We start from the raw sequence: 7173 nt of genomic DNA, 5'->3' as shown, positions 1-7173 counted from the left end.
CCTAGGTTGCTTTTCATAAATTTTTGAGTTGAGATTTGTTATTGTTGAACTATTGGTTATTTTATTGGATTTATTTTTAAGACTTTAATGCTCTTTCCCGTTGATTGTGTTGAGGTGTTTAGTGAGTATGGGATCACTAGACATGAGTTTATTTAAATAAAAAAAAATGGGTTGGGGTGTTTCACTCTATTTTGAAAAAGAACTGTCCTATTATATTATATGATTTGTTTGTATGCTTTTAACTTTCATCTCACAATTGAAGATTTGGTTAGATTTTTTCTCTTCATTTTTTTTTTTTCTTTTCTAAGTTTGGTTTTAATGATTGGAGTACTTAGTTTCTTTTACCTAGTTTTTTTATAGGTGTTTGTTTAAATAATTAAATTGACATCTCTTTCTTGCTTAGATATGAATAATTAAACCGAATTAAGACCAACCAAACAAAACTAGAGTTTTGGTTTGAGTTCAGTTAGAGTTTTTGTAAAACTGAATTAACCAAACCCGAACCAAACCTGAAAAATAAACCGAAATGTCTACCCTTTCAAAGCTTAGCTACTAAATCATATTTACCTCAAATTTTGTAGCCATCCACCGATACATATAAGAATCACAAAAGACATCAACGTAAATTGCTTCCTTGATGAAAATATTAAGAGAAAGGTACAAAGATAAGAGAGAGGACTAACATTTAATAAAGAAACCAAACCTTGAAGCAAAATGAACTATAAGAACATATATTATATAACCACAGTGATAGATTTATTTGACTATTTGTTCACTTTCTCGGGAACAAGCTTGAGATGCTGCGACTTATGCATAGCAAGACCCGTCATGACATCCATATTGATCTCATCTGCTTTCATCCCATTAGGAAGTTTGAAGTTGAAGTTGAGAAGAAGTGTAACACCCGTCTCACCCTCTCTCGGGAACGGCGTGCCACGTGTAATATCCGTCTCACCCTCTCTCGGGAACGGCATGTTACCATAAATCACTTTAACAACAAATAACTCTTTTTCCATAAACATCCAGTTCTTTATAAAATACCAGCACAAAAATCCGATAAAACATACTAAATCCACATAAGTCGATAACACGACTGTTTAATAAAAGTCTCGAATAGAATACTGAAAACGATAATCCATCCCAAAATGACACATCCCAACTCATCAAGTCATAACTACTCGTCTGGCTCACCTGAAATGGGGAAAGAGGGGTGAGCAACAGGGGAGTCGCTCAGTGAGGTATGGGATGCTAAGTCCGCATGTCACTGACTCAGCCAAGAAAACTAATCGCAAAATAATGGAGTACAAAATATGAGCAAACACAGCACCTACAGTGCTCAATCAACATACAATTTTCCTACGGAGGGATAGTGGCCAATCACACCCTCAACGAGATCATTTATGGGATAGTGCCCAATCACACCCTCACACAGAGGTAACTCATGGGATAGTGCCCACTCACACCGCCCCTGGGACGCTTATCGATCTTAAGGTGGAGGGCAACAGATCGATTATGCATTGCCCTCACCCCTACCTCAAACAATGCGGCACCATACAGAAGTTCCTTTATCTGTATCCGCTATATCTCATATAATATATATATATATATATATATATATTTATAACAAAAAAACATTTAACAGTATGTGACAAACAAATGGGTTTAATCATCTATCTTCCTATGTCCAATTTAAGCAATCAAACTAACTAGACTCGATCATTGAAACACATCACATTCAGTGCTGCACTATTCGTAAATTAGGATTCTCGAACAAAGCACAGCGGTTTGGAAATAGCCCTCACCTTAGCAATGCTGAACCTACGACTTCTGGACCTCGAATGAATAAACCGACTCCGGATCTGAAACCGGAACGAAAAATCGAGTCAAACGGCGTCCGAACGAAGAAAAACGGTTTTCGGGTCAACTGGTCAAAGTCAACGGTCAACGGTCAAAGTCAACGGTCAACAGTCAACGGTCAACGGTCCAACCAGTCAAATCGATCCGGTTAACTTAAACCAGAAATCAATTGATTTAAACCGACCGGTTAACTTTAACCGAGAATCAATTGATTTAAACTGAACGGTTATCCTAAACCGAGAATCAATTGATTTAAACCAACCGGTTAACCTAAACCAAGACCAAATCGATTTCAACCGGATTAAATCAATTTAAACCGACCGGTTAACCCAAACCGGTCGGCGGCAACAAATCCGGCGAACCTTACCGGAAAAGTCACCGGCGGCGACGGCGGTCCGGCGACGACGCGGCGGCGGAATCCCGGCGGTGAATGGACGGCTGCCGGTCACGGCGGCTCCGGAGAACAGCGGCGGTTCCGGTCACCGGCGGCGGCGCGTGAGCTCCACGCTCCGAGGACTCGGCGGCGCGTGGCTGCGCGTGGGCGTCACGCGCTTCCTTCTTCCGGCGCGTGGCGGCGCGTGGCTCGTCGGCGGTGGCAGCGCTTGGTGTCTCCGGCTTCGTCTCGTCGTCACGAATCCGATGGTACCCTTGGTTTTGCGAGATTCGAAGCGGTTAGGGAGAAATCTTGAAAATACTAAACGGCCCGAAACTAAAACCTTTAAAACTCGGTTTTAGGAGTTACCTTCGACTAAGCTTTCCGTTGGCTTGGTCGGCTCGGTTACGGGAGAGGGTGGACGGCGGTTCGGTGGTGCTAACTCTGGCGAGATTTCTGCAGAGTAATACTACTCAGGAGAGTTGTGGGAAAAATGAGAGATAGAGGAGGGTATTTATAGAGGAATAGAGGAGGATACCTAGGTCAAAGAATTGGGCCTCATGGGCTTCAGCGGATGGGCCTTGGGCCTTAAATGGGTTGTTACAATTCTTCCCCACTAATAAGGAATTCGTCCTCGAATTCAAATCCTCATTCGCATGCTCATTCTCATCCAAAAGAGCTCTGGGTAGTCTGACCTCATCTCATCTTCGGACTCCCAAGTTTCCTCCTGGATCCCGTCACTCTCCCAACGAACCCTGATCTTTACCACCATCTTTCCCTGTACGACTTGTTCTTGCCGCTCCAAAATCTCAACTGGTCGACTCGGTACTGTCAGATTCTTACGGAGAACCCTAGGCGGATGCTGCAAAATAAGCTTTGGCTCTCTGACAACCTTTCTCAAAACTGACACGTGGAACACATCATGGAAGTCTGACAACTCTGTCGATAAACCCAAACGGTAGGCTACTGCTCCAATCCGCTCAACAATAGGATACGGTACATGGGACCTCGGCTTAAGCTTCTTTAGTTTTCGAGTCTTAGCGCTTCCTGAAATGTCCTCATTTTAAGGTATACTAAGTCACCCACCTCGAACTCTAAATCGTTCCTGCGCTTGTCTGCATAGCTCTTCTGACGGTCATGTGCTTCCTTCAGTCGACTCTTGAGCATCTCAACTTGTTTTACCGCTTCTTGAACCATTATAGATTCTAAGTCACAGAACTCCTCCACTTCGGTCCAACAAAGTGGGGTACGACACGGCCTACCATAAAGAGCCTCAGATGGTGCCATTCCCATGCTGGAGTGATAAGTGTTATTGTACACAAATTCTACCAAGGGTAGGTACTCGAGCCAGTTCTCCTCCCAGTCGAGTACGCATGTTCTCAACATGTCCTCTAGCGTTTGAATTGTCCTCTCAGACTGCCCCTCAGTCTGGGGATGATAAGTTGTACTAAGGCGTACCTTTGTTCCCAAGGCCTTCTGTAAAGCTTGCTAGAAAGTATATGTAAATTTTTGGATCCCGATCCGACACTAAGCTTATTGGCACCCCATGCTTAGAAACAATCTTGTCTAGGTACAGCTGCGCTAAGACATCTGCATTGTCTAATTTCTTGATGGCCAAGAAATGAGCTGTCTTGGTGAGTCGGTCCACGATCACCCAAATGACATTCTTACCACCTGGTGGTTGTTGGAAGTCCGGTGACAAAATCCATTGTTATCATAGTCGTTCCAGGATAAGGGTAAATTCTGGAGTAAACCACTTGGAACTTTATACTCTGTTTTTACTTGCTGACAAATCTGACACTTTGATACCCAAGCAGCCACATCACGTTCCATATTGGTCCAATTATAATACCGCTTTAGGTCATGATACATCTTAGTCGTTCCAGGGTGAACCGAAAACCGTGAACTGTGAGCTTGTGCCAAGATCTCATCCTTCAGACCTTTGGCATCTGGCACCCTAATTCGGTTCTTATACATGAACATACTATTCTCCGCAGTGTGGAGTCCCTCTTTGCAATCTCATATTTAGCTCTTGATTTAATTAATAACCTACTCTTCCCCTAGAATATGGTTGATTCCATTGTCAAGCAATATGACCACATGGAACATCTAATGTCATAGTTGCTTAACCTTCTTGAGTTAAACAGAAAACTCATCTTCCAAATTTCCAAGTAAATTTTCAACAACGGTTTTTCCATTACCTTGTCTTTGTAAAAATGACTGATGCACAAACATACGTCTTTATTTAACAATGCTCCGAAATACGATTCTAACCATGCCCGTTATGGTTTAATGTGACACGTTGATTAAGGTCCACAACGATTCTGATGCACTCACTCTGCAATTCTAACTCCCAGCTACAAACTTGTAAAACTCACGTAGTGTTTTCCTAACACTCTTTTTGAAATCCTTATTCTTTCGAAGTATTACTTTTTCCACGTAATTGCTCATTTGCCACAGAATATCTTTCCTGCATTATGCAAACTCCAAATCCAAAATAATGTCTTCTCAAAGTCCTTAGTGATTTCCGTTTCACTATATCCTTAGTGGATTCCTTTGCCATATAGTCAGATTGAAGATTATATTCCAACATTTTTAAGGCTTTCTCCAAACCCACAATATAAAAATTTTCCTCCCAGACACCTTTCATCTTGACCTAGCCCGCTCTACAACTATCCAAGTTGTGTCCTTATTGTAAATCGTCTTTGGCAGTTCAATAGCAAATTTTATTCACCATACCCTTTTCCTTTCGGGTAAAAATAACTTCGCTGAAGTCAATGGAAATAATACAGCACAACCCCATTGGCATAACTTCCTCTTGTTATGACACTCTATCACATCCACATTCTTAAAAAAAAACATTCATAGTGTAGATTACCGTAATGTGTCCTCCCACACTGCTCTTTGCCACTTCCTTTGTAATAATTTTCTTAAGTGTTCTCCATACATAAGCATAACTTGGCTTGTGTGTTTGCTACCACAACTTATCTTTACACTTTGTTGTAAACATCACAACATGTTCTTTGTCGAAATACATTATTGGGTTGTCGTGTGGGGTCCGCCCACACTACTCTCCACCCCTTTTTAGCACTTCCCTTAAGTGCTCTCTATACATAAGACTAAAATAGACTGATTTGCTCGATAGAAAATCACGTCTTTGAACTTTGTAGAACCATCTCGGAATCTCATCTTTGGTCGTAGTAACACTTGTTTCCGTCAAATGTCAGTTAACCATTTGGAAGTTACTCTCCCACTCCTCCATCCACTCGAACTTCACGTCCATTCTTATGAGTCAAAACATTGGTTTATCCATAGCAAACTCTTATACAAACTTCTGACACTAACTTGCCAGTCCAAGAAAACTATGGTCCTCACTAGTTCTCTTTTTAATGTTGGCTAATTGGTAAATAAAGTTAACTTCTCCAAGTCAACTTAATAATCCAAAGAAAACTATTGTCCCCATCTGAAATGGAGGAAACTCGATTAACTTTAGCGGAGATGCGGACGCTACTAACAATACACTTAATACTCAACAGAAAGGTGTGTCATCATTTTTTTTTTTTTTTTTTAGAAATTCTCCCATTCCCGAAACAACTTTTGTTTTAAAAACAAATTCCGAATACTCGAGCGTTCTAACTCTAAACAGCCCCCGGGTCAAAACCGGGTCAGCTAAACCTCGCTCTGATACCAAAACTGTAACACCCGTCTCACCCTCTCTCGGGAACGGCGTGCCACGTGTAACATCCGTCTCACCCTCTCTCGGGAACGGCATGTTACCATAAATCACTTTAACAACAAATAACTCTTTTTCCATAAACATCCAGTTCTTTATAAAATACCAGCGCAAAAATCCGATAAAACATACTAAATCCACATAAGTCGATAACACGACTGTTTAATAAAAGTCTCGAATAGAATACTGAAAACGATAATCCATCCCAAAATGACACATCCCAACTCATCAAGTCATAACTACTCGTCTGGCTCACCTGAAATGGGGAAAGAGGGGTGAGCAACAGGGGAGTCGCACAGTGAGGTATGGGATGCTAAGTCCGCATGTCACTGACTCAGCCAAGAAAACTAATCGCAAAATAATGGAGTACCAAATATGAGCAAACACAGCACCTACAGTGCTCAATCAACATACAATTTTCCTACGGAGGGATAGTGGCCAATCACACCCTCAACGAGATCATTTATGGGATAGTGCCCAATCACACCCTCACACAGAGGTAACTCATGGGATAGTGCCCACTCACACCGCCCCTGGGACGCTTATCGATCTTAAGGTGCAGGGCAACAGATCGATTATGCATTGCCCTCACCCCTACCTCAAACAATGCGGCACCATACAGAAGTTCCTTTATCTGTATCCGCTATATCTCATAAAATATATATATATATATATATATATATATATATATATATATATATATATTTATAACAAAAAAACATTTAAAAGTATGTGACAAACAAATGGGTTTAATCATCTATCTTCCTATGTCCAATTTAAGCAATCAAACTAACTAGACTCGATCATTGAAACACATCACATTCAGTGCTGCACTATTCGTAAATTAGGATTCTCGAACAAAGCACAGCGGTTTGGAAATAGCCCTCACCTTAGCAATGCTGAACCTACGACTTCTGGACCTCGAATGAATAAACCGACTCCGGATCTGAAACCGGAACGAAAAATCGAGTCAAACGGCGTCCGAACGAAGAAAAACGGTTTTCGGGTCAACTGGTCAAAGTCAACGGTCAACGGTCAAAGTCAACGGTCAACAGTCAACGGTCAATGGTCCAACCGGTCAAATCGATCCGGTTAACTTAAACCAGAAATCAATTGATTTAAACCGACCGGGTTAACTTTAACCGAGAACCAATTGATTTAAACCGAACGGTTATCCTAAACCGAGAATCAAGTGATTTAAACCAACCGG

General features: G+C 41.5%; 2 long non-coding RNA genes across 3 annotated transcripts; both read right to left on the bottom strand.

Annotated features, from left to right (window-relative positions):
• Positions 1 to 1101: 1101 nt before the first annotated feature.
• On the bottom strand, positions 1102 to 2736 carry LOC110228387. Of its 2 annotated transcripts, XR_002331953.1 has the most exons (4): positions 2600 to 2736; positions 2225 to 2504; positions 1803 to 1859; positions 1102 to 1191 (listed from the first exon to the last, which is right to left on the bottom strand). It is a non-coding gene; the product is annotated as an uncharacterized LOC110228387 (long non-coding RNA). The 2 variants fall into 2 exon arrangements; XR_002331952.1 differs by having other exon boundaries at positions 1102 to 1859; positions 2600 to 2735.
• A 3299-nt stretch (positions 2737 to 6035) lies between these two features.
• LOC110228388 lies at positions 6036 to 7074 on the bottom strand. The gene is made up of 2 exons (XR_002331954.1): positions 6853 to 7074; positions 6036 to 6219 (listed from the first exon to the last, which is right to left on the bottom strand). It is a non-coding gene; the product is annotated as an uncharacterized LOC110228388 (long non-coding RNA).
• Between the last annotated feature and the right edge of the window lie 99 nt (positions 7075 to 7173).

This window comes from Arabidopsis lyrata (assembly GCF_000004255.2).
Source record: "Arabidopsis lyrata subsp. lyrata unplaced genomic scaffold ARALYscaffold_5, whole genome shotgun sequence".
NCBI lineage: Eukaryota > Viridiplantae > Streptophyta > Magnoliopsida > Brassicales > Brassicaceae > Arabidopsis > Arabidopsis lyrata.
The sequence above is the reverse complement of the archived record's forward strand: the minus strand, read 5'-3'. Positions and strand labels throughout refer to the sequence as shown.